Raw genomic sequence first — 10503 nt, 5'->3', positions numbered from 1 at the left:
ATATGGCTAAAAGGATGTGATGAATTATATATATGTAACGTATGAGATTGATCATGTTCTTGTAATAGGAATCACGACTTGCATGTCGATGAGTATGACAACCATCAGGAGCCATAGGAGTTGTCTTAATTTATTGTATGACCTGCGAGTCAATATAAACGCCATGTAATTACTTTACTTTATTGCTTACCGTTAGCCATGTAAGTGATATGATATGGCCAAAGACATGATGAAATATATTTGATGTATGAGATGATCATGTTTGTAATAGTTTATATCGACTTGCATGTCGATGCATATGGCAACCGGCAGGAGCCATAGGGTTGTCTTTAATTATTGTATGAACTGCGTGTCAATCATTAAGCGCTATGTAATGCTTTACTTTATCGCTAAGCAGTAGTGATAGTAGTAGAAGCATGGTTGGTGTGATAACCCCGATCAGAACACGATGATGGAGATCATGGTGTCATGCCGGTGATGGTGGAGATCATGCCGGTGCTTTCGAGATGGAGATCAAAAGCACGAGTTGATGGCCATATCATGTCACTTATGATTTGTTGACGTTAATCCTTTATGCATCTTATTTTGCGTAGGACAACGGTAGCATTATAAGGTGACCCCTCACTAAAATTTCAAGATAAAAATTGTGTTCTACCCAAATGTGCACCGTTGCGAAAGTTTGTCGTTTCGAGGCACCACGTGATGATCGGGTGTGATAGACTCTACGTTCACATACAATGGGTGCAAGCCAGTTTTGAAGGAAATATGCCCTAGAGGCAATAATAAAGTTATTATTTATTTCCTTATATCATGATAAATGTTTATTATTCATGCTAGAATTGTATTAACCGGAAACATAATACATGTGTGAATACATAGACAAACAGAGTGTCACTAGTATGCTTCTACTTGACTAGCTCGTTGATCAAAGATGATTATGTTTCCTAACCATAGACATGAGTTGTCATTTGATTAACGGGATCACATCATTAGGAGAATGATGTGATTGACTTGACCCATTCCGTTAGCTTAGCACTTGATCGTTTAGTTTGTTGCTATTGCTTTCTTCATGACTTATACATGTTCCTATGACTATGAGATTATGCAACTCCTGTTTACCGGAGGAACACTTTGTGTGCTACCAAACATCACAACATAACTGGGTGATTACAAAGGATCTCTACAGGTGTCTCCAAAGGTACATGTTGGGTTGGCGTATTTCGAGATTAGGATTTGTCACTCCGATTGTCGGAGAGGTATCTCTGGGCCCTCTCGGTAATACACATCACATAAGCCTTGCAAGCATTGCAACTAATGAGTTAGTTGCGAGATGATGTATTATGAAACGAGTAAAGAGACTTGCCGGTAACGAGATTGAACTAGGTATTGAGATACCGACGATCGAATCTCGGGCAAGTAACATACCGATGACAAAGGGAACAAAGTATGTTGTTATGCGGTCTGACTGATAAAAGATCTTTGTAGAATATGTGGGAGCCAATATGAGCATCCACGTTCCGCTATTGGTTATTGACCAGAGACATGTCTCGATCATGTGTACATTGTTCTCGAACCCGTAGGGTCCGCACGCTTAACATTACGATGACAATTTCATTATGAGTTTATATATTTTGATGTACCGAAGTTTGTTCGGAGTCCCGGATGTGATCATGGACATGACGAGGAGTCTCGAAATGGTCGAGACATAAAGATTGATATATTGGAAGCCTATGTTTGGACATCGGAAGTGTTCCGGGTGAAATCGGCATTTTACCGGAGTAGCGGGAGGTTACCGGAACCCCCCGGTAACCTAATGGGCCTTAATGGGCCTAGTGGAGGAAGAGGAGAGGAGGCCTAGGGGCTGCCGCGCGCCCCTCCCCCCCCAAGTCTGAATTGGACAAGGAAGGGGGGCGGCGCCCCCTTTCCTTTCTTCCCTCTCCTCCTTCCCCCCAAGTCCTAATCCAACTAGGGAAAGGTGGGGAGTCCTACTCCCAGTAGGAGTAGGACTCCTCCGGCGCGCCTTCTCCTAGGCCCGGCCGCACCCCCCTTTGCTCCTTTATATACGGGGGTAGGGGGCACCTCTAGACACACAATTTGATCCTCGTGATCGTTTTCTTAGCTGTGTGCGGTGCCCCTTTCCACCATACTCCTCGATAATATTGTAGCGGTGCTTAGGCGAAGCCCTGCGACGGTAGAACATCAAGATCGTCACCACGCCGTCGTGCTGATGGAACTCTTCCCCGACACTTTGCTGGATCGGAGTCCGAGGATCGTCATCGAGCTGAACATGTGCTAAAACTCGGAGGTGCCGTAGTTTTGGTGCTTGATTGGTCGGGCCATGAAGACGTACGACTACATCAACCGCGTTGTCATAACGCTTCCGCTACCGGTCTACGAGGGTATGTAGACAACACTCTCCCCTCTCGTTGCTATGCATCACCATGATCTTGCATGTGCGTATGATTTTTTTTTTGAAATTACTACGTTCCCCAACAGTGGCATCCGAGCCAGGTTTTATGCGTTGATGTAATATGCACGAGTAGAACACAAGTGAGTTGTGGGCGATATAAGTCATACTGATTACCAGCATGTCACACTTCGGTTCGGCGGTATTGTTGGATGAAGCGGCCCGGACCGACATTACGCGTACGCTTACGCGAGACTGGTTCTACCGACGTGCTATGCACACAGGTGACTAGCGGGTGTCAGTTTCTGCAACTTTAGTTGAACCGAGTGTGGCTACGCCCGGTCCTTGCGAAGGTTAAAACAACACCAACTTGACAAACTATCGTTGTGGTTTTGATGCGTAGGTAAGAACGGTTCTTGCTCAGCCAGTAGCAGCCACGTAAAACTTGCAGCAACAAAGTAGAGGACATCTAACTTGTTTTTGCAGGGCATGTTGTGATGTGATATGGTGAAGACGTGATGAGATATAAGTTGTTGTATGAGATGATCATGTTTTGTTGAAGTTATCGGCAACAAGCAAAAGCCTTATGGTTATCTCTCTATTGCATAAGATGCAAGCGCCAAATAATTGGTTTACTTTATCGCTATGCGATAGCAATAGTTGCAAGAGCAATTGTTGGCGAGACAAGCATGTGACGACACATTGATATAGATCAAGATGATGGAGATCATGGTGTCATGCCGGTGACGATGGAGATCATGACGATGCTTTGGAGATGGAGATCAAAGGCACAAGATGATGATGGCCATATCATGTCACATATTATGATTGCATGTGATGTTTTATCTTTTATACATCTTATTTTGCTTAGTTCGGCGGTATCTTTATAAGATATTCTCTCAGTAAATTATCAAGGTATAAGTGTTCTCCCTGAGTATGCACCATTGCGAAAGTTCTTCGTGCTGAGACACCACGTGATGATCGGGTGTGATAAGCTCTATGTTCAAATATAACGGGTGCAAAACAGTTGCACACGCGCAATACTCAGGTTAAATTTGACGAGCCTAGCATATAACAGATATGGCCTCGGAACATGGAGACCGAAAGGTCGAGCGTGAATCATATAGTAGATATGATCAACATAGTGATGTTCACCATTGAAACTACTCCATCTCACGTGATGATCGGACATGGTTTAGTTGATATGGATCACGTGATCACTTAGAAGATTAGAGGGATGTCTGTCTAAGTGGGAGTTCTTAAGTAATATGATTAATTGAACTTTAATTTATCATGAACTCAGCCCTGATAGCATTAGCATATCTATGTTGTAGATCAATAGCTCGCGATGTTGCTCCCAGTTTATTGTGTTCCTAGAGAAAAATTATGTTGAAAAATGTTAGTAGCAATGATGCGGATTGGATCTGTGATCTGAGGATTAACCTCATTGCTGCACAGAAGAATTATGTCCTTGATGCACCACTAGGTGACATACCTATTGCAGGAGCAGATGCAGACGTTATGGACGTTTGGCTAGCTCAATATGATGACTACTTGATAGTTTAGTGCACCATGCTTAACGGCTTAGAATCGGGACTTCAAAGACGATTTGAACGTCATGGACCATATGAGATGTTCTAGGAGTTGAAGTTAAATATTTCAAGCAAATACCCGAGTTGAGAGATATGAAGTCTCCAACAAGTTCTATAGCTAAAAGATGGAGGAGAATAGCTCAAGCAGTGAGCATGTGCTCAGATTGTCTGGGTACTACAATCGCTTGAATCAAGTGGGAGTTAATCTTCTAGATAAAATAGTGATTGACAGAATTCTCTAGTCACCATCACCAAGTTAGTAGAACTTCGTGATGAACTATGATATGCAAGGGATAACAGAAACGATTCCCAAGCTCTTAGTAATGCTGAAATCAACGAAGGTAGAAATCAAGAAAAATATCAAGTGTTGATGGTAGACAAGACCACTAGTTTCAAGAAAAGGGCAAAGGGAAGAAGGGGAACTTCAAGAAGAATGGCAAGCAAGTTGCTGCTCAAGTGAAGAAGCCCAAGTCTAGTCCTAAGCCTGAGACTAAGTGCTTCTACTGCAAAGGGACTGGTCACTGGAAGCGGAACTACCCCAAGTATTTGGCGGATAAGAAGGATGGCAAAGTGAACAAAGGTATATTTGGTATACAGATTATTGATGTGTATTTTACTAGTGTTCGTAGCAACCCCTTGGTATTTGATACTGGTTCAGTTGCTAAGAGTAGTAACTCGAAATGGGAGTTGCGGAATGAACATAGACTAGTTAAGGGTGAAGTGACGATGTGTGTTGGAAGTGGTTCCAAGATTGATATGACCATCATCGCACACTCCCTATACTTTTGGGATTAGTGTTAAACCTAAATAAGTGTTATTTGGTGTTTGCGTTGAGCGTGAATATGATTTGATCATGTTTATTGCAATACGGTTATTCATTTAAGTAAGAGAATAAATTGTTGTTCTATTTACATGAATAAACCTTATATGGTTACACACCCAATGAAAATGGTTCATTGGATCTCGGTCGTAGTGATACACATATTCATAATATTGAAACCAAAAGATGAAAGTTAATAAAGATGGTGCAACTTATTTGTGGCACTGCCGTTTAGGTCATATTGGTGTAAAGCGTATGAAGAAAATCCATGCTGATGGGCTTTTGGAATCACTTGATTATGAATCAGTTGATGCTTGCGAACCATGCCTCATGGGCAAGATGACTAAGGCTCCGTTCTCCGGAACAATGGAGCGAGCAATAGATTTGTTGGAAATCATACATACTGATGTATGTGGTCCGATTAATATTGAGGCTCGTGGCAGGTACCATTATTTTCTGATCTTCACAGATGATTTGAGCAGATATGAGTATATCTACTTGATGAAACACAAGTCTGAAAAATTTGAAAAGTTCAAAGAATTTCAAAGTGAAGTGGAGAATCATCGTAACAAAATAAAAGTTTCTATGATATGATCGCAGAAGTAAAATATTTGAGTTACGAGTTTGGCCTTCAGTTAAAACAATGTGAAATAGTTTCACTACTCACGCCACCTGGAACACCACAGTGTAATGGTGTGTCCAAATGTCGCAACCGTGCTTTATTAGATATGGTGCGATCTATGACGCCGCTTACTGATTTACCGCTATCGTTTTGGGGATATGCATTAGAGACAACTGCATTCACGTTAAATAGGGCACCATCTAAATCCGTTGAGACGACAACGTATGAACTATGGTTTGGCAAGAAACCTAAGGTGTCGTTTCTTAAAGTTTGAGGTTGCAATGCTTATGTGAAAAAGTTTCAACCTAATAAGCTCAAACCCAAATCGGAGAAGTGCGTCTTCATAGGATACCCAAAAGAAAATGTTGGGTACACCTTCTATCACAGATCCGAAGGCAAGTTATTCGTTGCTTTGAATGGATCCTTTCTAGAGAAGGAGTTTCTCTCGAAATAAGTGAGTGGGAGGAAAGTAGAACTTGATGAGGTAACTGTACCTGCTCCCTTATTGGAAAGTAGTTCATCACAGAAATCTGTTCCTGCGACTACTACACTAATTAGTGAGGAAGCTAATGATGATGGTCATGTAACTTCAGATCAAGTTACTACCGAACCTCGTAGGTAAACCAGAGTGAGATCCGCACCAGAGTGGTACGGTAATCCTGTTCTGGAGGTCATGTTACTTGACCATGACGAGCCTACGAACTATGAGGAAGCGATGATGAGCCCAGATTCCGCGAAATGGCTGGAGGCCATGAAATCTGAGATGAGATCCATGTATGAGAACAAAGTATGGACTTTGATTGACTTGCCCAATGATCGGCGAACCATTGAGATTAAATGAATCTTCAAGAGGAAGACAGACGCTGATAGTAGTGTTACTATCTACAAAGCTAGAATTGTCGCAACAAGGTTTTTGACAAGTTCAAGGTGTTGACTACGCTGAGAGTTTCTCACTCGTATCTATGCTAAGTCTCTCCGAATCATGTTAGCAATTGCCGCATTTTATGAAATCTGGCAAATGGATAAACAAAACTGCATTCCTTAATTAATTTATTAAATAAGAGTTGTATATAATGCAACCAGAAGGTTTTGTCAATCCTAAAGGTACTAACAAAATATGCAAGCTCCAGCGATCCATCTATGGACTGGTGCAAGCATCTCGGAGTTGGAATATACGCTTTGATAAGTTGATTAAAGCATATAGTTTTATACAGACTTGCGGTGAATCCTGTATTTACAAGAAAGTGAGTGGGAGCACTGCATCGTTTCTAATAAGTATATGTGAATGACATATTGTTGATCGGAGATAATGTAGAATTATTCTGCAAAGCATAAAGGAGTGTTTGAAAGGAGTTTTTCAAAGAAAGACCTCGGTGAAGCTACTTACATATTGAGCATCAAGATCTATAGAGATAGATCAAGACGCTTCTTAAGTTTTTCAATGAGTACATACCTTGACAAGATTTTGAAGTAGTTCAAAATGGAACAGTCAAAGAAAGAGTTCTTGCCTGTGTTACAAGGTGTGAAACTGAGTAAGACTCAAAGCCCGACCACGACAGAAGATAGAAAGAGAATGAAACTCATTCCCTATGCCTTGGCCATAGGTTCTATAAAATATGTCATGCTGTGTACCAGATCTAGTGTATACCCTACACTGTTTTTGGCAAGGGAGTACAATAGTGATCTAGGAGTAGATCACTAGACAGCGGTCAAAATTATCCTTAGTGGAATAAGGATATGTTTCTCGATAATGGAGGTGACAAAAAGGTTCATCGTAAAAGGTTACGTCGATGCAAATTTTGACACTGATCCAGATGACTCTAAATCTCAATCTGGATACATATTGAAAGTGGGAGCAATTAGCTAGATTAGCTCCGTGCAGAGCATTGTTGACATAGAAGCAAAATACTTACGGATCTGAATGTGGCAGACCCGTTGACTAAACTTCTCTCACAAGCAAAACATGATCACACCTTAGTACCCTTTGGGTGTTAATCACATAATGATGTGAATTAGATTATTGACTCTAGTAAACCCTTTGGGTATTGGTCACATACCGATGTGAACTATGGTGTTAATCACATGGTGATGTGAACTATTGGTATTAAATCACATGGTGATGTGAACTAGATTATTGACTCTAGTGCAAGTGGGAGACTGAAGGAAATATGCCCTAGAGGCAATAATAAAGTTATTATTTATTTCCTTATATCATGATAAATGTTTATTATTCATGCTAGAATTGTATTAACCGGAAACATAATACATGTGTGAATACATAGACAAACAGAGTGTCACTAGTATGCTTATACTTGACTAGCTCGTTGATCAAAGATGATTATGTTGCCTAACCATAGACATGAGTTGTCATTTGATTAACGGGATCACATCATTAGGAGAATGATGTGATTGACTTGACCCATTCCGTTAGCTTAGCACTTGATCGTTTAGTTTGTTGCTATTGCTTTCTTCATGACTTATACATGTTCCTATGACTATGAGATTATGCAACTCCCGTTTACCGGAGGAACACTTTGTGTGCTACCAAATGTCACAACGTAACTGGGTGATTATAAAGGAGCTCTACAGGTGTCTCCAAAGGTACATGTTGGGTTGGCGTATTTCGAGATTAGGATTTGTCACTCCGATTGTCGGAGAGGTATCTCTGGGCCCTCTCGGTAATGCACATCACATAAGCCTTGCAAGCATTGCAACTAATGAGTTAGTTGTGAGATGATGTATTACGAAACGAGTAAAGAGACTTGCCGGTAACGAGATTGAACTAGGTATTGAGATACCGACGATCGAATCTCGGGCAAGTAACATACCGATGACAAAGGGAACAAATTATGTTGTTATGCGGTCTGACCGATAAAAGATCTTCATAGAATACGTGGGAGCCAATATGAGCATCCAGGTTCCGCTATTGGTTATTGACCAGAGACATGTCTCGGTCATGTCTACATTGTTCTCGAACCCGTAGGGTCCGCACGCTTAACGTTACGATGACAGTTTCATTATGAGTTTATATATTTTGATGTACCGAAGTTTGTTCGGAGTCCCGGATGTGATCACGAACATGACGAGGAGTCTCGAAATGGTCGAGACATAAATATTGATATATTGGAAGCCTATGTTTGGACATCGGAAGTGTTCCGGGTGAAATCGGCATTTTACCGGAGTACCGGGAGGTTACCGGAACCCCCCCGGTAACCTAATGGGCCTTAATGGGCCTAGTGGAGGAAGAGGAGAGGAGGCCTAGGGGCTGCCGCGCGCCCCTCCCCCCAAGTCCGAATTGGACAAGGAAGGGGGGCGGCGCCCCCCCTTTCCTTTCTTCCCTCTCCTCCTCCCCCCAAGTCCTAATCCAACTAGGGAATGGGGAGTCCTACTCCCAGTAGGAGTAGGACTCCTCCGGCGCGCCTCCTCCTAGGGACGGCCGCACCCCCCCTTTGCTCCTTTATATACGGGGGCAGGGGGCACCTCTAGACACACAAGTTGATCCTCGTGATCGTTTTCTTAGCCGTGTGCGGTGCCCCTTTCCACCATACTCCTCGATAATATTGTAGCGGTGCTTAGGCGAAGCCCTGCAACGGTAGAACATCAAGATCGTCACCACGCCGTCATGCTGACGGAACTCTTCCCCGACACTTTGCTGGATCGGAGTCCGGGGATCGTCATCGAGCTGAACGTGTGCTAAAACTCGGAGGTGCTGTAGTTTCGGTGCTTGATCGGTCGGGCAGTGAAGACGTACGACTACATCAACCGCGTTGTCATAACGCTTCCGCTATCGGTCTACGAGGGTACGTAGACAACACTCTCCCCTCTTGTTCCTATGCATCACCATGATCTTGCATGTGCTTAGGATTTTTTTTTGAAATTACTACGTTCCCCAACAAGTTTTGCCCATGCAGAACACTTGGGTTAAACTTGACGAGCGTAGCATGTACAGACATGGCCTCGGGAGACAAGAGACCGAAAGATCGAACATGAGTCATATAGTAGATATGAACAACATGGAGATGTTCACCATTGAAACCACCTCATCTCACGTGATGATCGGACTTGGGTTGGTGAATTTGGATCGTGTTACACTCAGACAATTGGAGGGATGTTGATTTGAGTGGGTGTTCTTAGGTAATATGATTAATTGAACTCATTATCATGAACAATAGTCTAAAGTTGCTTTTGCAAATATATGTTGATCAAATTACATAGGAGTACGCCACAACATGTTCTTTTTAATAACTTAGGACAATTTTTCAAACAACATAGGAGTACGCCACAACACAGCATAAGAGACCGCCATAAAAATAGTATACATATCAAAATGATGCTAGTATTTTTAACAAAATCAATATAGTTTGACTTATTCTCTCTTAACTGAAGAGTAGTACTTAAGAGCATCTACAATTTGACCTCTCAAACCTATCTCTCATACGCCCATGCAGGTTATCTGGTCACTATCTGATCACAATTTTTTAACCAAGAGGGGGTCCTCAAACGGCCCTCAAGCATCTGGGCTGACCGGCACCCCCATTGTTGGGGAACGTAGCATGCAATTTCAAAAAAATTCCTATAATCATGCAAGATCTATCTAGGAGATGCATAGAACGAGACGGGGAGAGTGTGTCCACGTACCCTCGTAGACCGAAAGATGGAGCGTTAGATAAACACGGTAGCTGTAGTCGAACGTCTTGACGATCCAACCGATCCAAGTACCGAACGTACGGCACCTCCATATTCAGCACACGTTCAGCTCGATGACGTCCCTCAAACTCTTGATCCAGTAGAGGGTCGAGGGAGAGTTTCGTTAGCATGACGGCGTGGCGACGGTGATGGTGATGTGATCCGCGTAGGGCTTCGCCTAAGCACTACGACACTATGACCGGAGGAGTAAACTGTGGAGGGGGCACCGCACACGGCTAAGAGAACTCTTGGTCTGTCTTTGGGGTGCCCCTTGCCAATGTATATATAGGAGGGGAGAGAGGCTGGCGGCCAGGAGGGGCGCGCCAAGTAGGATTCGCCTCCGTTCCTTTCTCCACCGGAGGGAATAGGAAGGAGA

The sequence above is a fragment of the Triticum dicoccoides genome, chromosome 3A (assembly GCF_002162155.2).
Source record: "Triticum dicoccoides isolate Atlit2015 ecotype Zavitan chromosome 3A, WEW_v2.0, whole genome shotgun sequence".
Classification (NCBI taxonomy): domain Eukaryota; kingdom Viridiplantae; phylum Streptophyta; class Magnoliopsida; order Poales; family Poaceae; genus Triticum; species Triticum dicoccoides.
The sequence above is the reverse complement of the archived record's forward strand: the minus strand, read 5'-3'. Positions refer to the sequence as shown.